The 25,871-nt window shown below is 36.5% G+C and overlaps 1 long non-coding RNA gene across 1 annotated transcript in view; it reads left to right on the top strand.

Moving 5' to 3' along the window:
• Positions 1–1,092, top strand: part of LOC111775349 (uncharacterized) — a 63,286-nt gene extending 62,194 nt beyond the window's left edge. The window contains exon 10 of the long non-coding RNA XR_011422141.1: positions 903–1,092. This is a non-coding gene — a long non-coding RNA (uncharacterized lncRNA). The remainder of the gene's footprint in view (positions 1–902) is intronic.
• Positions 1,093–25,871: the final 24,779 nt, after the last annotated feature.

Raw genomic sequence — 25,871 nt, 5'->3', positions numbered from 1 at the left:
CCAAGCTCCAAGCTGGCTTTGTCCTTGGGAGCAAGGCCTGTCATTTTGAAAAGCCTTTTTGTCTGAAGCTTGTTTCATAACATTTTCCAGTTCCTCTCGCTCTGATTCACGGTCACTGATTCTCACAATGTGGTGAGCTCTGTCCTATGTGTTTTCTGATTCCACTTGATTCAATGTTGAACCATATATATGCAAAAATATAATGAGAGTAAAGGAAAGAACGATAAGCCCTGTGCAGGGAAAGGGGTTTTCAGAAGCAATTATAATCTGGATTGGGTTGTAATGGATTTCATCGAGTGGAGAAGAGAAGGAGAGCATTCCAGACAGAGGAAAATGTCACCAACGAGTGCACAGAGAACTGTACTCAGGAAACAGCATAATCAAGAAAGTACTATCAGAAAGATGATGGGGCTGAGAGCTGGGTGAGGAATGAGACACACCTAGATGCTATGCTGAGAACTTGGACATTAGTCCTATAGATTCATATTTCCCATATTTATTTGCTCAAGAGATATTTTTTAAAGTATTGGTGAAATATCAATAATGATTCATGACATAGATATAGAACAAAAACCCATCATTAGAGACTAATTAACAGCAGCAAGAAATTATCAATAAAGACTACAATAATATCACAAATATACAATAAATTCATGGGATAATACATAATGCATGATTAACTTATGCCAGTTTAATCCAATAGGCATTGTACAACTTAAAGGGAAGTTGATAAATGATGCCTATTCAGTAATGGCAATGCATAATGTGATCACATTTGTGACTTCCTGGAATTCTTAGCTGTGGCATATCATTTAAAACAACTATTTAAACCTCTTTACATATGTGATTCAAAATAGATTATGGAACTCTTGCCATCATGAAATTTCTTTTTTTCTCCAAAGAACAGAGTTTGGGGATCACTGCATCAGACAATGGAGAAAGAAATAAAAAGAGAAGCAAAGAGGTCCATTCTGACAAGGAGATGCACTCTATAAACTGTATATGACTCAATTAAAAAGCAAAAATGTCCAGAAAATCTCTTAAAAAGTGAAGTTACTAATAAAAATTTCAAGTACCATGGGAGGACAAAAATGTGGTCATTTTTATTAGAAAAGTCCTATGATGCCAAGAGTGCCACTGCCTGTTTATGGGCGGGTGGATCCTTACAAATAGGTGACTTGGGAAGGAAGCCCAATTAAACTGTGAATTAGTGTCAATTAAGAGAGTCTTTTTAAAGATAAAAACATAGGCAAGACTAAATTATCTTTGAAAGTGGATGGAAAATGGCCAATTCAAATTAATGGCTATGGATTTTAATGTATAGTTGTTATTCTCTAGATTTTTCCATTGTTACCACTGCTACTCATCATGTTTATAACAATACCAAGAAGACAGTAAACTTTAGAGCCAGAAATACGTAGAATAAAATTCCAGATCTCTCACAATCTACAGATTGCCCTTGAGTTGTTTTCTTGACCACTCTGAGGCTTAGTTTCTTGGGGTGTTTTAATCTTCAAAATGAAGAAATATTTACTTTATTGTGCTGTTTCAAAGATTATATAAAATAATATTGTCACTAACATTATGTTTAATACATACTGTCTTAGTTTGCATTCCCACAGAAACAAACTCTTACACAGATCAGAATTTAAGCCTTTGTTTGGGAAGCAATCCCAGGAAACACTTGTAGAAAAATGCAGAAGTGAGAAGAATAACAGAATTAAGTTAATAAAGTACTTTATCAGGTCTGCTACCATTGGGAGTACTGCTGCTCAAACCTGTGGGGTATTCTGTGAGATAGCGTAAAATGCTCCTCAAAGTTGTCCCAGCCACGGAGTAAGGAAAATGGAAAGGTTTATCTACTGAATCCTCATCTATGATTGGCTGATGGCTGGGTTCCTACAGCCTGGGAATGGGAGAGGGGGTACGCATTCAGTCATCATAGGTGTTAAAAGCTAAAAGTTAAAATCCGTAGTCATTCATTTGAATCAGTCATATTCTATCTACTTACCTTCAGCAAGTAGAAAATATGGCGGAACACGGACAGCTTCTTCTACATGTACCAAACTACCAATCTTGTGGGTAGGCACAAGGTATTATTCAGATTCATACTCCCAGTACGTGTTTGTCATAATAGGTACTGAACAAATGGATGAATGCATGAATGAATGAATGAGTAAATGAATGAACATTAGTTTTGGAACAAATATAGTTTATATTTTCCTGGAACATTGAGTTTACCCCTCAGAGCCGTTGGATTCAAAAAATGAATAATTTAATTGCTTATAACTGTGAAAGTGTTATGGAATTATCAACACGTTCTGAAAAGAACTCACAAATCTAAAAGGTTTAACAGCCTTTATTTTATTGTTAGACACATGTTCTCATATTCAGAAATTCACCAGGAAAACAGAATTTAAAATAGGTTGTTCAGCTCCTACTAGGTCCCATTTGGGTTCTCAGGTAGCAGATATAATAAAAGATGAGCCATCCATGTTGACCTCATAGCCTTGGCTTGGCTGATAGTATAATAGAACCAGAAACCAGCTAACAAAAAATTTCATGGTATAAAGTGAAAAAGAAGGCACAGCTTTGAGATGTTGACTCCACACATTGCTGGTTGTTTTTCATGGTGATTCTGTGCTCAAACCATCTTCACAAAACAGCCTGAATTTTTATATAGTCTAACCAAGTTTTAGTGCCAGAAAGTTCTGCAGAACAAATTAAAGTGAGCGAGTGTCTCTATTTTAAATGCTGATACCACCAGAGGTGTAAGAAGCCATAAGTCACTCACAAGTCAACAGGAATTCACTCAAATAGTAATAATAAATATTATTATTGTGATGTCTACCTTTGTCATCACTGGCTGAAATTGTTTATATGTATTTAGCATTTTATTTACTCTTCACAAGAAGCTACGAAGTGGACCATTATTATTCTCCATTTTCGCTAGGAGAAAACTGAGGCTTTAGAGAGCAAGTCACTTATCCAAGCTCACACAGCCAAGAAGAGACAGAGCTTTACTTTGAGGCATGCGCCCTCTTTCCGCAGATCTCAGCCTCCTGAAAATGTAAAGAAGTCTGCCGCTTTCCCACTGGTCTTGTTTGGTCACACATTGGTTAAATAGTTTCTGTGGCTTGTGCGGGATACTACATACCATTTACAGCATTCTTTCTATGAGAAAATGCGTCCTGTCAGGCAACTGACTTCCCGAGAAAAATGGCGGACCATGTCCCATTTATAAGCTAGGATTGTCACTCTGCCAGGGCTTCCACTTGAGTGTGAACAGATGATAAGGGTTTCACACCACTTCTGCCCTCCCCATCCCTACACTCCATGTTCTGCCTCTGATCTGTCACCTCAAGGAATTCAGCTCCCGTATTCACCATCCTAGAGTGTGGGATGCTCAAATGCAAGCAATATAACTTCTTTCAGAGGAAAATTATTCTCATAAATTGCCAAGAGTATGTTTTCAGCTTGAAAAGCCAAGACTTATTCAATAAAAATGCTCATCCATTGTGACCTATTGCAGCAAAGGAAGAGTTTGCCGCTAAAAGTAGTAAAAAAAAAAAAAAAAAAAGTAGTTTATTAGGTTATAGTGGAGTTTTGGTGCTAACCAATTTTTAATTTTTATTATATTTTACTCGATGCATATAGAAGAATATCTATAAAAATATGTAACTTATAGGGGCCAGCCTGGTGCCCTAGTGGTTAAGTTCAGCACTCCACTTTGGCGGCCTGGGGCTTGTGAGTTCGGATCTCGGGCATGGACCTACATATCGTTCATCAAGCTGTGCTGTGGCAGTATCCCACATACAAAATAGAGGAAGATTGGTACAGACGTCAGCTCAGCAACAATTTTCCTCAGGCAAAAAGAGGAAGGGTGGCAACAGATGTTAGCTCAAGGCCAATCTTCCTCACCAAAAAAAAAAAGGTAACTTATAGGCTTAATGATAAAATGAGTTCAATTTATTTTAAGAGAAAGCATTCTAATTTCCTCTTTCTAACAGTTACCCACTCAATTCACAGGGCAGAAATGTATTTTCTGACATTAATGCTTTCCAAAGATTAGCCCCAAAATGATTATTCAAAGAATGTTGTAAATTTTTATTCTGTATGTACGCATTTTCTCATCGGGCATCCAAATTCCATAGTGTTGCCTTTTCCTCCTCTGAGGCCTCTGTACACTCACGTAGGGCTTGCCTGCTATACACACCTCCTGAGAGGCTGTATCATTTCCATCATGCCTGACTGGGGTCTCCATTCTCTGGCAGTTACCACTTCATTTTAGCTGCTTGATGCAAAGCACAGGTAAGCATCTCTGATCACCATGCCAAGTATTCACTTCCACCCCAAACAGGAACGCATGCCTGGAAACAAGGAAATATCTTATTTTCTCTTCCTCTCCAGACCTCTTAGATTCACAGTCCTGAACGCATGCCTATGAGCATTACATGGAATAAGCCCAACAAGGCCTCAGAAAGGCTTGACTCTTTTCTCTTAAACATTACACATAGTATTTTTCAAGAAAAGAGAAACTCTTTAAAAAATATATTAAAGTATATTTTGAAAGTCATTCACATCAAAAGTTATGCTGTTTTGTTGTTTTATATTATTGCACTGAAATAAATATGCAGAAAGAAATATTTGGCATAGTATGTGTGATTAGGCTGGGCAAAATTTTTTCAATAATTTTTAAAGAATAGGCTTTAGAATGCATATAACTAAGGCAAAAAAAACTGATTACTTGTGACAAAGTAGATACAAAATATAACCACTCTGGTAGGTTCTTTGCCTACCATTGAAAGGTGAAGAATGGATTAAAGCTATGAAAAATTTTGAAAATATAAAACTGCGTGATGATCTTAGGCCAATATGGTGTTCTCCCTGAAGGGTGGTCAGAAAGCTAACCGCATCCTCTGCTACACTTGTTACAAATGGAAAGTCCTAGGCTTCCCCCAGACACTCAGGTGAGTGAGAACCTCTTGGACTACTGCCCGAGAATCTGCATTTTAGCAAACACTGCAGGTGATCATTATGCACAGTAAATTTAGCTACCATTTCTTCCAGCCCAATGTTCCGATTACATTCTCTTTTTCATGGCTACCAGGGAACAGCTTACAAGATTAATTTGTCATCTCTATCCTCCATTGAAACCCGGACTCCCCCTAAGATCTGTCAATGTTCTGGTGTTTCTGAACAGAACCACTCCACCCCTTCCTGTGTCTGAACCACAGCTTGGCCTCCCACCTGAGGCCACTCTTCAAGGGGAAGCACTGGCTAGCTTGAATTCGCCTTCCTTTGCCAGGTGACCTCATCTTACTCAAAAACTGGCATCAAGTAATGGATATGAATTAAGCTTAAAGCATCAGACTTCCTGGCTTCAAAATCCTGCTTGACACTGACCAACTGTGTGGCTTTGGACAAGTATTATTACCTCTTTGTTTCTTTTTTATAAAATGTAAGTAATAGTAGGATCCGCCTTTCAGCATCATTCTAAGGATTTAAAGAGTTAACATAAGCAAAGCACTTAGTATGGAGCCTGAAACACAAGAAACCCTGGGCAAATACAAGCTAGCATCACGATTTGACCCTGGTCCTCCTAAAGACCATAACTTACCCTGAAAGAATGGATCTTTCTAGAGATGAGGGAGAGGGAACTATTACCCAGGCTACAGGACTCTAGGGTGCTTCTCAAATTATGCCCCACAGGCAAAGACTCTCCTGCTTATAAAGAGGAGTAACTGTGCTAGAGTTTCTGCCTTTGAGCAAGGAATTTGCAGTGGTGTGGCAAAGTAAGCTGGCAGTAACCAGAATTTTGGTATCTCAAAAGCAATGTAACTGCATAAATGAAACAAGATGTCTCAATGTAGTCGACCACATTCTAGGAGTGCTAAGGGAAGGGAGGAGAGTTAAAAGGGAGAATAATAAGATGAAAATCTTACCTCCAGGAAGAGCTATGTGTGCGTGCACGTACGTGTGTTTAACCTTCTCTTCTTTTCTACCTGGCCTCACTGAGGCCACAGTCATCCAGGACATGGAATTCCTGGCTCCCTCAAACAGTTTGGCTCTTGGTAGTCACATCTGTATTCCCTAACCTAGCAGCCAACTAAATGAATTTATAAATTTTTTGCCAGGATTCAGAAGAATTTCCAGCTGCCCATATCAATTTCTAGCTCTGCATGGTAGCTGCAGTTTAGATTCATGGAATCACTGAGTTCTGTAGGCAGTTTATTCTTGGACCTGTTTGGATACATGTATCTGCAAAGCCATGGTCTCTGATATTCATAATGCTATGAATTCAGTACAACTTTACATCAGACTCAGTATGTTGCATATCTGGTACTCAGATTAAAGCAGCACAAGGACCTGATCAATTAATTCACCCACCTTTAACCCCATTTTTACCTCATAAAAGACCCTCAATATTATTTGTGTAATGATTGAATGAAGGAGTAGAAAGGGTAACAAAACTCTTAAACGGGTGAATGTTTCCAAAAATAAGAAGAAAAATAACCAAAGTTACACATAAAAGTGATTAGCATATTGTTTTCAGATTGAGCGTATGAGCAGCATTTATTTTCCCCATGCGAGACATAAATGCTGCGCTACTTAAGAATGCATTCTTCATAAGAAGGCGCTGATCCCTGAGAGTGTTTTTGGGAAAGGGAAACATATATAATCAAAATTATAATTCACTATGATGAGTGAAAATTTTTTTAAATGCATGGTAAAGAAAACATAAAGATGATAACCTCACTCAATACAAGAAATCAGAAGCCCAGATCTAATGGATGATTTTATGCTAAAGCAAAATCTCAAGAGAGGAGGAGAGGTACTTCTGCTTCCGGATAAGATTATTAGGTCATGGAAGCCCAACGTTCTTGTGGCAACATTTAGATAAAGTATGGAAAATTACAAAATCATGCCTTTAAAAACGTTGGAGAATGGTGAAAACAATGAGGACTTCATGAACTGGAGTTCTGCTTTTAAAGGGCAGAATCAAATCTTCTGCAGTCTTTCAGACCACAGGAGACAGAGAGCTGACATCGGCCTCAGTGCCCGTAGAAGGACCATGCACAATGAACAGGGTCAAACCAGAGATGGATTGAGTCTTTCTAAAACTGGAACCCACCTCTGACTCAACTCAAGACCTGATCTGATTGACATTATCACCGCCCCCCCCGCTTTCTGCCTGACTCAAAAAAAGTGGTGGGGGAGCACTTCCCTGCTTTTACTGATAGATGTATCATCTTTTAACCATGCTGGGAAGATGAGAAAAAATTTGTAGAAAAGTGAAGTAATGAGAAAATGTGACTCAAAATGTAAAAAATTATACAGTAGAAGCAGATCTGCAAATGATCCAAATATTGGACTTACCATATAGGTATCTTAAAATGACAATACTTAATATGGTAGAGAAAACAGAGCAAAAGCTAAGCAAAATGAGTAAAGAGATGGAGAATTTCAGTAAAGAATTGAAATCTATAATAAATCAAATGTATATTTTAGAACAGAAAAAGAAAATGTCTGAAATTCAAACTCGTTATTGAGAACTAAGAGCAGATTGGACATAAGAGAAGATCTGATTAATGAACTCAGAGACAGATCAACAGAAAAAATATAAATTGAAGTAAAGAGGAAAAAATAAAATAAAACAAAACAGAATAAAAGATACAAGTGGGACATAGTCAGAAGGGCAAGTATACATATAATTGGAGTTCCAGAAGTAGAGGAAAGAGAGTAAAGCACAGACATATTTGAAGAGATAATGAGTAAGAATTTTCCAAAACCAGAAAAGACTTCAATCCATACTTTCAAACAGCTCTGCAACTCCCAAGAAAGAAAAGTATAAAGAAGACAGACACAGGTATAGCATAATTAAATTGCTGGTAAAAAGACAAAAAAAAAAATCCTGAAAATGGCAGAAGGAAAACAAGACACATTACTTTTAAAGGAGCAGAGTACAAAAAGACAGCTGACTTCTCAACAGAAATGGTCAAACCAGAAGGCAGGGAAATCACATATCTAAAGTGTGAGGAAAAAACCTGTTAACATACAATTCTATGCTTATAGGAAATATCATTTAAAAATAAAGGCCAAATAAGAGGTTTTCAAAGAAACAAAAGCTGCTTTCCAAGACATTAAAAAAAGGAGATTTTTGGGGGGCTGGCCCCGTGGCCAAGTGGTTAAGTTCACGTGCTCCGCTGCAGGTGGCCCAGTGTTTTGTTGGTTCGAATCCTGGGCGCGGACATGGCACTGCTCATCAAACCACGCTGAGGCAGCGTCCCACGTGCCACAACTAGAAGGACCCACAACAAAGAATATACAACTATGTACCAGGGGGCTTTGGGGAGAAAAAGGAAAAAAATACAAAAAAAAAAAAGGAGATTTTAGGCAGAGGCACTATCCTAGATGGGAGTACAAAATTTCAGAAAGAAATGACGAGCAATAGAAGGAGTAAATAAGTAGGTAAATATTTTTGAAAATCCATGCATAAATAAAATTAAAAATTTCTAGAGAAAAAGTAGTACATTAAAAAATTTGTGACTAATCCAGAAGAAAAAATAACAGAGGAATAAGAGAAAAATAACAGATAGAAATAAAATAAAAAGCAAACAATCAAAAATAAAACAACCAAATGGTAGATATAAGCCAAAGTACACTAAATATAAATGGACTAGAGATTCCAATTAAAAAACAAAAAATTCCAAACTGGATTAAAAACATTCCAGATATATGTTTGTTTGCAAGACGCAATATTTTAATATTAGGAGCACAGAAAGGTTTAAAGTAAATGAACGAAAAAAGAAAGCTATTTTATTAAAACAAGACACATTAGATTTTAAAGGCAAGGCAAGAAATATCACTAATCATAAAGAGTGGCATTTTGCAATAAAAGAGCCAAATCAATAGAAATACAAAAATCCCAGAAAATTAACCAAAAATATACATTTCATTTAATAAGTAGGAGGTACTTGTTGATCTTATGAGTTGTAGGGGCTGCAGAAACTGGGTTGCTGAGAATTTAGAGACGAATGAAGGTGAATGGGAACAGGGAGTATAGGTTATACTTTCAGTGTCCAGAGGAAAAGAAAGACATGTCATGAGCTACCAAAAAGTGACTTGAGTGTAAATTAAACTTACAATGTGAAAAGGTTTTGAGACTTTTTGGAAAAAACACTGCTACTGAATAGCACACTGGTCATCTGTGTTGCACTGAGTGTAAGAGTACGTTTGTGTCATAGCAGAGCAGAGACGAAAGCCCTGCCTTTTTCACTCACACTGGTATAATCTTGGACAAGTCATTTATCCTGAGCTTCTAGTTCTTCTTTTTACAAAAGAGAATATTATTACTGACCTTATAGGGTTATTTTGAGAAGTAAATATAATTTTTACACCAAAGTGCTTTGTAAACGAACCATGTTATAAACATAATATGTTACAAGATAAATGTAGCTTTCAAATCTAAAAAAAGATACAGTAAAACACAATGATAATTCTATTAGAAATTCCATTCCCTTTAGAACTTAGGAAAACTCTAAATTTTGCATATGTACTTGGGACAATGTCTGACTTGGTGCTGAAATATTTCCAAGAGTCCTGCATGCCCCACCGTTTGCATTTTTTGGTGTGCCTGAGACCCCAGAGTGTGCTTCAACATGCAAAAGCCATCTCCCATCATTACAATTTGCTTGCCAATTAGAGCCTTTCTAGTCTGGAAATCCCATGAGTTCTGATAAGGGAGTTCTTCGGCTTGTGCAGGACCATAACTGAACAAAACAGTGGTTATAGAAATAGATTCCTACTTAGTATTACCTTGTCACAGCACATAAGAGGAAATATCTCTTGATGATAGGAGCCGCGCGAGCAATGCAGTACAGAATTTGCTCGGCAGATATAGGTTCCAAGACATTAAAAAACTAACATGTCTACTACATAAAATATTAAACTCTCCATGGCACCTTTCTGACATTTTCAGCAAATGCAGAGCTACTTGATGAGGAAGGAACACAACATTAGGTTATAAATTAAAAAGCAAGGAACAATCTTGGCTGATAGGAAAGCTATTTCTCCTCTACATTCTTGTCTTACAGAGTTCAGGAAATGCTTGATGTGGTTAATGATACCAGTGGTAACCACCGTGACATCCTCAGGGAATCCTCAATTTAAGCTGGCTACTCCAATTCCTCATCATCCCTTGCTGTGTGATTTCTATGAGACCTCAGACATTTCCACTAGACAAGCATTCTTCTCTATCTAAATGTGGTCCTTAATGCAAAGGAAAAACACAGAGTACAGTAAGAAATAAGCACATCAGCAGGCTAGATGCTGAGCACACTGATCGAAGAGTCAGAAGACAAAAGTCCTAAAAAATACTCTTTGCATGGTGTCTTAGGAAAATCACATACTCTTTTTTTTCACCTCAATATTCCCCTCTCTAACTTTGTAACCTACCCCATAGGGTCATAGATGATACGGTAGTTTTGTATTGTGTCATCATAGCTAAGCTGAAACTAAATAGCTCAGAATTTCCTTCCCTGAGTAATTTGGGTTAAGGTCAGCCATAAGAAAAATTTGTGTGTGATGTGGATAGCAGCAGTGAAGAAGTAGCCATTGTAGGATGATATTGGTTACAATCTGCTTGGCAGATTTCAATTTGTCCTCACTGTAATGCTCCATGTACATCTCTCCTTTCTGACAACTGACCCTACTGAATATCAGCAATCCCAGGCCAACAAAACTTGCTTCCCTGAGAACTCAGAGAGGCAATAGCCATCAAGAGTCAACAACCTTCATAGACTTCTACGCCAATTCCACTCCAGCACCCAGAAGGGCCTAGCTTCATTCATCAACGCCAGAATTAATTAGGAAATTTGTTCTAAGTCTTTTCAGACCTTTACTTCCCACGTCCTCTGACAATAGTGTGAGGTTTATTTTGTATAATAAATTTCTTATTCCATAATATTTATAGTGATTCTGCTTCTATGACTGAATGCCAACTGAAACAGAAAGATAACAGTTGGTAAAGGCAAAAAGTGTTTGATTTTGTTTTGCTTTAATTGTAGACAATAATCTGCAAGTCTATACAGACAAAAGAAGAAGAAAAAATTTTAAAGTATCTCTAACACAAATGTGTTTGTGAGGCCTAACTCCATTTGCATGACCTCAAACAAGGGTACAAATGGAGGTCCTCATACCCTATTGCTAAGTATATATAACTTATAAATTTAGCTAAAACTTCTAAGGAAAACATGCTCTATTTTCATACCTTGAAAAGTTGTAACTTTAAATTCCAAAAATTCAAAAGTATGCACAGAGTTATGATTTTGTGTGTCTTAAATACGAAATTAGACAAATTACTTAGTCATTCTAGTTCTTAGACAAGCTTTTATTAACTTCAATTGGGAGAAACTTGGCATTTGCATTTTACTGAAATTGTCAATAAAATTACTAAAGCAATAGTTATATTAAAAAATAAATACTAAATTCTACAGATCACTTTCAAACGTCATAATGGAAATACAAAATAATTGTCTTTATGCATAAAATATTACAAATATTTCAATTTCTTCACAGAAGTCACTACTAAAACCATAATTTTCACTGTCTTTAAAAGTATTAACTAGAACCAGCCCTGATGACCTAGTGGTTAAAGTTTGGTGCTCTCACCCCTTTGGCAGCCCTGGGTTCAGTTCCTGGTTACAGAACCACATTGCTGGTCTGTCAGTAACCATGCTATGGCAGCAGCTCATAGAGAAGAACTAGAAGGACTTACAGCTAGAATATACAACTATGTACTGGGGCTTAGTGGGGGGGGGGGGGGGGGAGAGGAAGATTGGCAAGAGATCTTAGCTCGAAATGAATCTTTCCCAGCAAAAAAATAAATAAAAAGAAACAAAGAACAGATGGTACAATAACACAACAAATAAGAAGCTGACAAATTTAAACTTAGCTATGTCAACAACTGCATTAAATATAAATGGTTTAGACACACTTTTCAAAAGTCACAGATCGTCAGAGTAGATAAAAAAAGTAAGATCCACCTATATGCTGCCTAAAAGAAATACACTTTCAACATAAAGATACAAATAGGTTAAAAGTAAAAGGATGAAACAAGATATGTCCTAATAACAATAATCAAAATAAAGCTTGAACAGCTATACTAATATCAGACAAAGTAGATTTCAGAGTAAAGACTATGAACAGGGATAGAGAAGGTCATTTCATAATGATAAAAGGGTGAATTCATCAGAAGGATATAACAATTCTTAAATGTTTATACACCTAATAACAGAGTTCAACATATAGGAAGCAAAAGCTGATAGAACTGCAAGAAGAAATAACTAAGTCCACAATTACAGTCAGAGGTTTCAGTACTGTCTAATCAATAATTGATTGAAAACTAGACAGAAAATCAACAGAGGTATAGAAGACTTTAACAACACATTGATGAGAGAAATTAAACGATAGAAATCCTGAAACCATAAGACTCCTAGAAGAAAGCTTAGATGGCGAGCTCCTTGACATTGGTATTGGCAACGATTTTTTGGATCTGACTCCAAAAGCAAAGGCAACAAAAGTAAAAATAGACAAGTGAAACTGCGTCAAACTAAGAAGCTTCTGCACAGCAAAGGAAATTGCCAACAAAATGAAAAGGTAATCGCTGAATGGGAGAAAAATATATGCAAATCATATATCTGATAAGGTGTTAATATCTAAAATATATGAAGAACTCATACAACTCAATAGGAAAAAAAATCCAATAAAAGATGGACAGAAGAACTGATAGACATTTTTCCAAAGAAGACATACAGGTGGCCAACAGGTACATGAAAAGATGTTTAACATTACTAATTATTTGAGAATGTAAATCAAAACCACAATGAGCTATCACCTCTCACCTGTTAGAATGACTGTTATCAAATGACAAGAAATAAAAAATGTTGGCAAAGATGTAGAGAAAAGGGAATCCTTGTGCACCATTGATGGGAATGTAAACTGGTACAGCCACTATGGAAAACAGTATGAAGCTTCCTAAAAAAAAAAATAAAAATAGAACTACTATATGATCCAGCAATTCCACTTCTGGGTATTTATCAGAAAAAAGTAAAAACATCAACTCAAAAAGATATAAGCACCCCCATGTTCACTGCAGCATTATCTACAATAACCAACATATGGAAGCAACCTAAGTGTCCATCTATGAATAATGTATAAAGAAAGTGCGGTGTGTATATGCAATGAAATATTATTTAGCTATAAAAAGAATGAAATCTTGACATTTACAACAACATAGTTCGAGTTTTAGGGCATTATGCTAAGTGAAATAAGTCAGACAGAGAAAGTCAAATATAGTATGACCTCACTTATAGGTGGAATAAAAAAAAACAAGCTCATAGATACAGAGAACAGATTGGTGGTTGTCAGAGGTGGTGGGGGTAGGAGAAATAGCTGAAGGAGGTCAAAAGGTACAAACTTCCAGTTTTAAAAGAAATAAGTCATAGAGATGTAATGTACATCATGGTGACTATAGTAAATAATACTGTGTTTCATATTTGGAACTTGCTAAGAGAGTAGATCTTAAAAGTTCTCATCACAAGAAAAAAAATTCTTTAGCTCTGTATGGTGATGGATGTTAATTAGACTTATTGTGGTGATCATTTTGCAATGTATACAAATATCAAATCATTATGTTGTACACCTGAAACTAACATAATGTTATAGTCCTATTATAGTATACCTCAATAAAAATGAAATAAAGTGTTCTTGAAATATGGCAATTAAACAACAGATTCAATTTAAAAAATTATACATAGAGAGAAATATATAACATGTTCTTGGGTTGAAAGACTCAGTATAGTTAAGATTGATCTAAAGATTTTGACCTGTTGATTCAAATGCAGCCCAGGCAAAATCACACGCGATTTCTTTTGTAGAAACTGACATGTTAATTCTAAAATATACAGAAACGCAAAGGACTCAGAACAGCCAAAACAACTCAAAAAAAAAAAAAAAAACTTGGAAAACTAATGCCACCTGATTTGAAGACATTTTGAAGCTAAATAAGAGTGTAATAGCAGCATTGAGATAGATGAATGGAACACCATAGACTGGCCAGAAATAGACCTGCTCATATATGGACTACCAATTTTTTTTTTTTTTTTAAAGATTTTATTTTTTCCCTTTTCTCCCCAAAGCCCCCCGGTACATAGTTGTGTATTCCTCGCTGTGGGCTCCTCTAGCTGTGGCATGTGGGACGCTGCCTCAGCGTGGTCCGATGAGCAGTGCCATGTCTGCGCCTAGGACTCGAACCAACGAAACACTGGGCCGCCCGCAGCGGAGCGCGCGAACCCAACCACTCGGCCACGGGGCCAGCCCAGGACTACCAATTTTTGACCAAGGTGGAAACTTGGTTCATGGGGGAATGATAATCTTTTCAATAAAAGATGCTGGAACAATTAGCTATTAATCTGACAAAAAAAAAAAAAAAAAGAAGTCTGATTCATATCTCACACCATATGTCAAAATTAACTCAAAATACATGGATCATAGCCCTATATATAAAACCTAAAACTATAAAACTTATAAAGAAAAAATAGGAGAAAATTTTTGTGATCTTGTGGAAGGCAAATGGTTATTAGATGTGACTCTAGAAGTACAAACCATATAAGAAAAAAATGACAAAGTGGACGTTTTCAAAGTTAAAATCTTCTAGTCTTTGAAAGACACTGTTAGAATGAAAAGACAAACCAGAGAGCAGGAGAAATATTTGCAGATCATATATCTGATTAAAAAGCATTTGTATAAAATATATATGGAACTCTCAAAACAATAATAAAAAAGCAAAGAACCTGATTTTTTAAATGGGCAAAAAATTTAACCAGATATTTTCCAAAAAAGATACTCAATGGCAAATAAGTTAATGACATCGTTAGTCAACAGAAAAAATGCAAATAAAAATCAAAATGAGATTTCATGACACACCCATACACCAATTATAGCGATGGATAAAAAGACTGATCATATCAAATGTTGGCTACTGTGTGGAGGAACTGGGACTCTCATACTTTGGAGGTGGGAATGTAAAACAATATAACCACTTTGGAAAGCAGATCGGCAGTTTATTTAAATGTTAAACACATACCTACGGGATGATCCAGCCATACCGCTCCCGAGTATTTACTCAAGTCAAAAGAAAGCCTTTGTACAAATATAGACTTGTATGTGAATGTTCATAGCAACTTTATTTGTAATAGCCAAAAACAGGAAACAATCTAAATGTCCATCAACAGGTGAAGGATAAACAAATTGTGTTACATCCACTACTTAGTAATCAAAAGGAATGAATTATTGATACATGTGTGCATTAACATGGATGAATCTCAGAATAATTATGCTAAGTGAAAGAAGCCAGACAAAAATAATCTGAATCATCTTATTTATATGAACTTCTTAAAAATACAAATTAATCTATTGTGACAGAAAGCAGATCAATTTTGCCTATTGACAGGTAGGAAGCAGGGAGCTCAAGATGGAAAGATTGCAAAGGGACACAAGGAAACTTTTAGTGGTGATGGACAAGTGCATTATCCTGATTTTGGTGATGGTTTAATGGATTTATACATACGTCAAACTTATGAACCTGTTCACTTTAAATATGCGCTGTTTACGTTATGTCAATTATACCTCAATAAATCTGCTCTAAAAGTCAAAAGTCTAAAAATGAATCTAATTAAATAGAAACTCTTCATCGAGAAATACAAAAAATAATTGGAGAGAAAATAAAGAATACTGAAATAAGTGAATAGTTGAACCGTTTCACAGACTAGAAAACTCAATATTATAACGTCAGTTCTCCTCAAATTAATCTATAGATTCAAGTCAATCTCAATCAAAATTCCATTAGTGTTTTTTTTTGAACATTGAAAAGTTGATTTAAAAATGTGTATTTCCTTACATCTTTAGTCAGATTTCTTTCTAAGTATTTTATATTTGTTGATGCTATTATAAATGGTAGGGTTTTTTAATTTCAATTTTGGGTTGTTTGTTTCTAGTATATAGAAATTGATTTTTGTTTATTAATCTTATATCCTGCAACCTTTCTGAACTCATTACTATTTTTCATAGGGGTTTTTTGTGGATTCTTTAGAATTTTCTACATACAAGGTTAAATTAAAACCACAGTGTAATACTTACTACTATACAGCTACAAGAATGGCCAACATGAAAATAACAGAAAATAGCAGGAGTTAGCAAGGATGAAAAATAACAGCCACTCTTATTCAGTGCTCTGGGGAGTACAAATTACTCCACTGTGGAATAAATTAAAACCACTTTGGAAAAATGAAACTGAACCTATAAATAACTTATTACCTAGAAATTCCACTCCTTGCTATATACCCAACAGAAATAAGTATACAGATTCACAAATAGACATGAACATGAATGCACATAGCAGCACTATTCAATAATATTCCCAAATTGGAAATAACACAAATGTCCATCTACTATAGAGAGGATAAACAAATTGTGGTATTTTCACACAATAAAATACTAAACAGCAGTGAATGAATTATAATTATATGCATAAATATGAACAGATCTCACAAATATTGAACAAAAATAGTCTAGTCACAATAGAGTACTATATGATCTCATTTGTATAAGTGAATAGACAGCAACAGTCTACTGTGCTAGAAGTTTGGATAGCACTTCCTCTTGGCAGAGCTAGCCAATGGAAGGCATTGTGTGTATCTGATGTCAGCAGCTGTCCACGCCACAAACCTCCATGGCATTGGCATGCAATCACCTTTCCTTTCAAGGTCATAGGGCAAGAAATGTAAGAGAAGCATCCATTTCTTTGGGGCCTAAATGATATTAGTCAGAAGAGCAGATGTTTAGGGTTACAGGTCACAAGTGCCAGATCCCAAGTGACAGATGGCATAGGTGTTTTCTATTCAAGGAATTTCTGTGTTTGTGACATGCAGGATTCTCTGAAACACAGGGCTCAAAGCAGGGGCTGTCGTTGCCCAGGTCTAAGATGTTCCTGATCTAGTTAGAACTTAACTGGTACATTTGGACGAAGATGTTCGTTTATTTGATTGCTTCTACTACTTTTATCCATTGCTTCTAAACATTTCTTCCATTTTTAAGGAGATTTTTCTCATAAAATTCTATTTCTTTGCCATATTACCATCAGATTGTATCTAAGCACATTTAATCTCCATTAAAAGAAAAAAAAAGGGAGAGAGAGAAAATAATTTGATCCAAAATATATACGGACTTTGTTTAAACCTATTGATTTGTTAGATTTGCTTTGATTAACTGTATCTCATTTTTGTAACACTCTGTACAATGAGTAAAAAGCCATAAAGGTCTGACATGAGGTCTTTTAAGAGCTCATTTTGATTCTTGACTGTGAGATTCAGGACCCTAAAAGAGAACAAATCCTATCCATGGCCAATTCACTGCAATTAGATGAGTTTCAAATTGGAATTCCTTATATTCTAGGGATAAATTCACTGGATGCTTGAGTACAGACAAGTAACCTAAAGAAGGGAGCTATATTCAGAGAACATGTCACTAACTATCACTTCTGCAGGCAAGCACTTACCCAGATCATAGAAGAAAGCACTGGGGGGCTTTGCTTTGTGCTGTATCTGTCAGTCCACTGATACCGTCTTGCTTCAGCTCCCCCACAAAGGGAGGAGACAGGCCCTTTAAAAGAAACTAGCAGCAGTTCTGTGTGCTTGACTGCAGCCTGCTCTGAGGTTGTCTCCTGGGTAGCCCAGAGACACTTGGCAGAACAACTGCCAGCACGAAAAATAAATGACTTAGGGTGGGGTGGCCGGAGAAATAGAGCGGAAGCAAAGAGGGGAAATGAGAAAATTCACTTATCGTTCTATTACAGCAAGATGTTCTATGGGCAACTGTACGTTATTTCAAAGTAAAAGAGGAGAAGAACAAGTTTATGAACTGTATAATTGTGCATAGAATATATTACATATCTTTAAAAAATCAATTTATAAGCACCCAAAAGATCAGGGGGAATTGAAAAAGAGTCCATCATAAGCCTAATCTAATTTCCTTCTATAACAAAGTAACAGGGCTGCTGAATCAATAGTTAAAATTAGCCTGATTGCCAAAAGAGGACTGATCATAGTAAAGATGCAAAACTTCTTATCTTTGTCAAATTTCTGGTCCTGGGCCACTTGGCGAATGTCTGTAAAATGGAGAAGACAGGGAAAAGACAGGGTTTGGAGTATCTTGGGTGTACAAGAGGATTCTTGTGAGCATTGCTTGTGTCACCCTACAGGGGAAAAAGGATGGTATGCACTGATGTATCACATTGAATTCCTTGAGGATGTCATGCCTGTTCCTCTTTCACATCTTTATTAATTGCTTAGATAAGGCTCAACTGTCAGGCGCTTGTGTATGAACAAGACAGTTTTTCCATCAAGTCTGTTACTCCTGTTCTTAGAAAATGTATCTTCTCTTCTCTTTGTACCTTTACTCCCCGCAACATCACACATTATTTGGTCAAATTTTGAGTGAAGTATTATATTTTAACAAAACTCTTTGATTGAAATGGGGCGAGGAAAACTCTGAAGAGACTGAAGGAAATAGAATGAAATTATCAAAGCTAAGTTTTGAATCCATCATTTTCTACTTTCTCTACCACTGCTTCTAGGTCTGGCCCTTCATCATGTCTTCCTTGAATCACTGTGGGAACCTCATATTCCCGAGACAGCCTGTTTTTATTCACCCAGAGTTTCTTGCAGAGATGTTTCCTAAACACAAATTTGACTGCTACTCTGCTGCTCAAAACACTTCATTGCTCCCAAACTTCTTATCAAAGCACATAAGGCTTCACAATCTAGATCCGATCTTTCTTTCCAAGCTTACCTTCCACCCCTGGAGAACCTCCTTGATTTCATAGCTATGTCAGCCTTCTTTTGGTTTCCCTGACTTTGCTCCAACATTAGGCTGCCGATTTCTGTGTGATCCTGTACAAGGCGGGTTACAGACTGCAGATGATTAAAAGTATTTGTTTCACTGAATGTCACGTAAGTTTTAGAAAAGTTTTGGAAAAAGCTCAACACAAGTACCTCCTAAAGCATATATTTTACTATGAGTTTAACTGCAGCATTATGACTGCTAAATGAATACAGAAAGTAGTAGGACAATCTTTTCTAGAATACTAGATGCTACCACCATACTGATAGTCACCACTTTTTTTATTTACATGACCAAACAAAGCTAATATGTTCAGGAAGTTATGAAGGAAAGTATTACCGTGATAATCTTTTCATAGAGGCTGGTATAGACTAATATCACTTCTACAGCTTTATCACAAATTTGTAGACAAAAATTCCAATATAACCAGTTTCATTTTTATCTCTTAGTAACAAACTTATGGAAAAGTGGGGAAATGGAAATTGGATAACATCCAGTTTGGATAATTGGACCATACCCACTCTCCTAATATTAGATTAGCAGTCGCTCCATACATGATGTGTGGCCTTGGTACACATGTGTAGACATTACTCATTGTTTCAAAAAGAAAATACTTTATGGCTTCTGCATTGGGAAAAAAAATGCCTTTTCTTGGAATTCTTTCACAACACCAAGAAAAATGTAATTGAAAAAAACACAAACAATATTGTAACTGACTTTATGCCCTGCCCCTAACCCGCAAACAAATTACCCCAATTCCAACTTTAGATATTGTTCTTGATAATAAGCAGCTTGGTAATGAGAAAATATCCATTCCTTTGCCCCAACACTAGTTATATTTGCAAAGTTGATATAAGAGGAACAAACCACTCCTAAGCTATGGTGTAACTGGAGGTGAACTGGGATTTACATGATTTACTGATAACTGAACCTGTTTATGAAAGCAACTGTAAATTTAGGGCTAAAGCTCATATTGTCTATCCTTGTGAATAGTAGGATTTTAATGAGGAAAGTAGTTGTGCATTTTTATATTTCTGATCCAGAGAGAAATGATTTAAAAAAAAAAAAAAAGGACAATCTTCTCTTAGAACTCTCAAACAGCTGGGCTCAATGAGGATTCATGACTGTGATCACAGAAACAGTGAAAAAATTGGCAAGACCAGAAGAAACAGATCAAGAAATATGTTTGACCTTTGGCTTTTTTCCAATTTAATACTTGTAGTTTTGATTATTCTCCAGTGACCAGCGTCCATGACATATTAGAACTGAGCCTGCTACAAGCAAGGCGTGGGCATGCAGGGCATCACTGAAAGACCCTCACTCTAACCAGCCCCAGGGCCTCCCTCTGTAAGGTTGTGACTTACTAGTTATGAAGTAATCCATATTTAAATAGAGAGGGGCTGGCCCAGTGGCATAGTGGTTAAGTTCACCTACTCTGCGTCTGTGGTCTGGGGTTTGCCAGTTGGGATCCTGGGTGTGGACCTACACACAGCTTATGAAGCCATGCTGTGGTGGCATCCCACATAGAAGAACTAGAAGGACTTACAACTGGGATATACAACTATGTACTGGGGCTTTAGGGAGAGAAAAAAAAAAGAGGAATATTAGCGTCAGATGCTAGCCCAGGGCCAATCTTCCTCACCAAAAAAACCAAAATAAGTAAATAAACCGAAAGAAAAAATAAAAAGAGAGGGGGCTATTTTTCGCTAGTTCCTAATTAAGGGTTGTCATTTGAATATTAAAAATAGTATGCAAAATGGACATTAATTTAGGCTGCAATATAATCTCATATTAAACAACTTTTCTTGCAGATATTTTCTTTTTGTGAGTTGCTTTAATCATATCTGAAAAGTTAGTTTAATCACATAACATAATTAATCATATATTCTGTTTTATTACCTAACGCTTTATGGTATGTATTTTTTTAATGTTTTGAATAAACTTTAAGATTTTTGTTCCAAAAAATAATAGCTAACACTTTCATAGCATACCAGTTAACATTCTAAACACTTTGAATTAGGTGAAGCTTACAACAGTCCTATGGCTGTGAAGTATATACTATTATTATCCATTTTTTCAGATTAAAAAATAAACAGGCATAGAGAAGTTAAATGACTTCTCCACTTTTGCACAGCAAATAAGGAGCAAAGTGGGGATACAAACCCAGGTAGTTTATTTCTAGTATATGCTTTCACCTCTCTTCTATTTTATCTCTAATAGCTACACTGGATGTCATGAAATATATATACCAGAGGTTCTCTAAATAATACTCTACAGTCAAACACTTAAGTTCAAAACAGTTATTTTCTTTGTTTGCTATTTATGCTGAAGTATTTAGGGATTTTTCAGAAATCACCTCACCAGAAAACTACTTTTTAATTGGTAAGAGATAATGTAATCTGAATTTTTATTTGAATATTTAAAAAATCATTTTCTATTAATTAACTTAAAAGTCATCCAATTTTCTAATAATTAGAGATGTGTACAACATAGTAACATATTTAAACTTCAGGATGTCATTTTTCTCCCCAAGTCTTTTCTTTCTTTTTTTTTTTTAAGATTGGCACCTGAGTTAACAACTGTTGCCAATCTTTTTTTTTCCTTCGCAAAGCCCCCCAGTACATAGCTGTATATTCTAGGTGTGAGTCCTTCTACTTGTGGCATGTGGGACACCACCTCAGCGTGGCCTGATGAGCGGTCCATGTCCACGCCCAGGATCCAAACCAGCGGAACCCTGGGCCGCCGAAGTGGAGCGGGCGAACTTAACCACCCGGCCATGGGGCCAGCCCCTCCCCAAGTCTTTTCTTACTTTATAGATGACACCAAAAATATCACAGAAAATATGGTCACCCAAGGGATAAGATTTCTTTCATGTCTATTTTGCATTTTTATCCTAGTTTCAATAAAATCTATTTATTAAGTACTACATGACTTAAGCCTTATTCTAAGTTAATTCTGTGCTTATAGGTATCTCCTACAAAATATTTTTTGGATCTTCTTTTTTAGATGTCTACATAGGCATCTAAACACCCAATGAAAGAAATTACTCAGAAGGACCTTTTGAAATACTACAAGGGGTTGACTGCTTCCTGCGTAGGATCTGCCGGTGATATTTTGCCCTTCTAAGTATTAGATCAGTCTCCGATATGAAAGCAAACACACAGTCACAAGAGTAAACATCTGGTTTCCATGTAAAGAAAACACAGACAATTTTTAAAGGTCAATTACAGAGAAAACTTTTTCTATTACCCATTTAGAATTTTTATACAAAGTTTATAAGCAAAATCACACATTTAAGCCACATATTTTTAAAGATAACTTGAAAAATATAGCACAATTTCTTTGGAAACACAGAGCCAAATTTTCCAAGCTGTGGGCATACATAGATTTTTACTACAGAATAATGGGAATGGAACTCTTCCTCTCTTCCCCTGTTCTATGTATTTCTAAGACCTTACATGTGCTCTGTTCTTCATGTGATCACATACGGACTAAATATTTGGTTCATGGTCTTTTGTATTCGATAGACCAGTTAAATTTTAAAATTAAATCAGAGGGCATAGAGTTGCCAACTTCTTTCAAAAATTAAGCATGCTGTAAAATAAAAAGAAGTATTACTCATGATCGCCATAAAAATTAGAAAGAACTTAATCTCAGAATCACAGTGCTTCCCAAGAAAGGACAGTTGACAGTCTCACAATGCCCTTGTTCCTCTCGTTTCACCACGGATTAGTAAAAATATCATCACAGACAGCCAACTGTGTTCATCGACTGGCATTAAGGAGCCACCGGACTGAGCTATTTTGGAAAGTTATTAAAGGCATTATACTTTAATAATGCCTTTATGCTGTTGCTGTTGGGGAGATATTTAATGATTATGTTAAAACTATCATAGCACTACCAAAAACAGATACATTTTTCACTGAGGATCCAAGGAGAAAGTGATTTTTTCCAATGAAACAGATTTTAAATGGCTCTTTTTGCACTACAGTTCTCAGAGAAGCCTGTTTTGGGGGAAGGCTCACATACCAGAGAAAATGTAGATGGCAGGGGTCATGGCCACAAAGCAAAGAGTATTCTGCTTAGTTTGAGAAGCAGGGAGCTACAGCATCACACAGCCACTCTCGTACCTAGAAAGGCAAGCTGTTTGTATTTTTCAGATCTTGAGCTTGTTGGAGGAAATCAGGATACTCAGCAGAAATTAATGGATTGAGAATTCTATACACAAAGACTATACTTCATTAAGTACATAATGTGTTTGGAGTGGAACTAAAATACATTTTCATAATTTTCATTGAGGTTCTAAGTAGGAAAGCCAGAGCCTGTCTCAGAATGCTACTTATAAAACTTGGAAAACAAGATAAACTTCACTAGAAAGTGAATTTTTAACACTGGTTTGGAATCGCTGCCACTTCCTGTGAGGATCTGAAAACCACTCTCAGGGGCCCTTTAATAATTTCTTACACAGTGAAGTATACAAAGCTCTCCTTTATTTGAGGTTGAGTCTTTGTCAATGAATCTTTAATAGTTTTACTTATCTCCACTTAAAAGACATCCTCTAGGAATTCTTATAAATAGATGCTTACAAATGGAGGACTGTCTATTATATTTAAGAGTTTGTCTGCCAAATTGTGTAAAATATGTTAGGTAACACTCACCTTTCAAAATTCTAACTTTAATCTTCACCATAAAGGTTTTGATGCCCTACTTTGGTGTGGATGTGCTATAAATAACTCAAACCATATTTACTAGTTTGAATGTAAATTCATGCCCACAAATTGAGAGAATCTTAACACCATCCAATCATACTGTGTTTGACCATTCCAGTTACTCTCCTGACTTAGGCATGTGTCTCGAATGCCTTCTCCTTTTTCTGCAAGCCCTCAATATTTCTTTATCTTATCCTGAATTGCAACTATGGCCTCGCTTCCTACTTCACTGAGAAAACTGAAGCAGTCAAAAAGAACTTCCGTGGACTCCCACCACCTCCTCTGCCTACCCACCAGTGTTTGTCACTATATTTTGTGCCTTCCAGCCTGTTCCTCTAGCTGCCAAGCTTCATTCCTACATGTGAGCAGTTATTGAGCCCATTGCTTCCTACCTAGTCAAGGACATTGCTCTAGCAATTAGTCTCTTTTCTCTAATACATCATCAATATTTTCCTTTATGTGGGATTATTCCCATCAGAGTGTATCACAATGGATTGCTCCCTCCTCCTTGAAATATGTTCTTAATTTAGCTGTTGGCACACTTCACTCTCTTGGTTTTCTGCTATTACTATGGTTTCTCTTTCTCAGTCTATTTTGCAGCTCTGTCTTGTTCTTCCAAACCTCTGTAAAAGTTGAAACATCTCAAGCCTTGCTGTAGGAAAAGCACAGATGTCTGTCCTTCTTTATCTATACTCATATCCTTTGTTATGTGATCCAGTCTCGTGGTTTTAAGTTCCATCTACATGCTAACAACTCACAAAATTATAATTTCAGCCCACAGCTGTGCCCCAGACTCCAGACTCAGAACTCCAAATGCCTTGGCAACATGCCCATTTAGATGTCCGATAGACATTTAAAAGTCAACATGTTAGGGTTACCAAATTAAATACACACTTAAATACAAATTTAGCCAAGTGCTCTGTATTTTTGTTTGCTAAATCTGGCAACCTTTCAACATGCCCAAAGCTGAACCCTTACTCTTACCCACAACTTTTCCCAATTCAAGTGATGTCAATACAGCTTTCCAGTCACTTAGGCTGAAACCTGGGAGTTATCCTTGATTCCTCTCTTTTTTTCACATTCCCTATTCCACAACAACCAGTCCAAATCTTGTTGGTTCTACCTTCGAAATATATCCAGAGTCAGACTACTTTTTACTGCTTCTTGCATCTTGTGACCCCCTTCCCACAACCAAATCACCATTATCTCCCTCTAGGGTCACTGCAATTGACTCCTCATCAGGCCTCCTTTAACAGACCCTTGCTTCTTACAGTCTACTCTTCACATAGCAGTCTGAGGGGTCCTCTTAAAACAGGTGTGAGCTCATGCTTAGAGTAAAAGCCACATTTCTTAAAATGGACTATAAGGCTCACCTTGCTTTCTCCTTCTTACTTCATTTCCTACAAATCTCTTCCCTAGTCTTGTTTACTCTGCTCCTTGAACAATATCAAGGCAAGCTCATGCCTTAGGGCCTTTGCATTTGCTGTTCCTTCTGCCTGGAGTGTTGTGTTCTCTAATACCTGAAAAACAAACTCCTTTACCTCCTTTGAGGGCAACTGGAACACTCTATTCAAAACACTCTTTATTTCCCCTCCCTCATCACTTCTAATCTCTTTATTCTGTTCTTTCTTTTATAGCACTTATCATCCTTCAATATCCTTCTTACTCAGGTATATTGTCTGTCGTCAGTCTTTCTCCACTAGAATGTAAGATTCACAAGTATAGGGCTTCTTTCTCTTGGGTTCGTTGTGTATCCTTAATGCTTAGAAGAGCACCCGACACATGGTGGTGATCAGTAAATATTCACGGAATGCATCAATGAAAATACAGCCTCAGACTGGGGCAACGGAGCCATGTTACTACGGCAATATTCAGTGCATCTGTTGGAAATGCTATTTCCTCCATCCCTGTCTAAGACTAAGGAAAGCAAACAGATACAAAAATTCCTATTTCTTTCTGATACACTATCCAAAGCAAAACAACTTCAAAAGCACAGACATTTGAATCAGAATAAAACAGGCCAATGGAAAGCTTCTCCTCAGCACCTCTATATGACACTACTAGGTCTGCCTTTCTAGATATGAAAACAATAGCAAGAAGCTAAATGGAGCAGCAGTAGGAAAAAAAAAAAACTCAACATGAGGATTTTGAGCATTTAACTATAAAAAATACTTTTGTGTGATTCTCCTTTACCTTAACGTA

The sequence above is a fragment of the Equus caballus genome, chromosome 10 (genome assembly GCF_041296265.1).
Source record: "Equus caballus isolate H_3958 breed thoroughbred chromosome 10, TB-T2T, whole genome shotgun sequence".
Lineage (NCBI taxonomy): Eukaryota > Metazoa > Chordata > Mammalia > Perissodactyla > Equidae > Equus > Equus caballus.
Note: the sequence above shows the minus strand (reverse complement) of the source record. Positions and strands in the feature narration are given on the sequence as shown.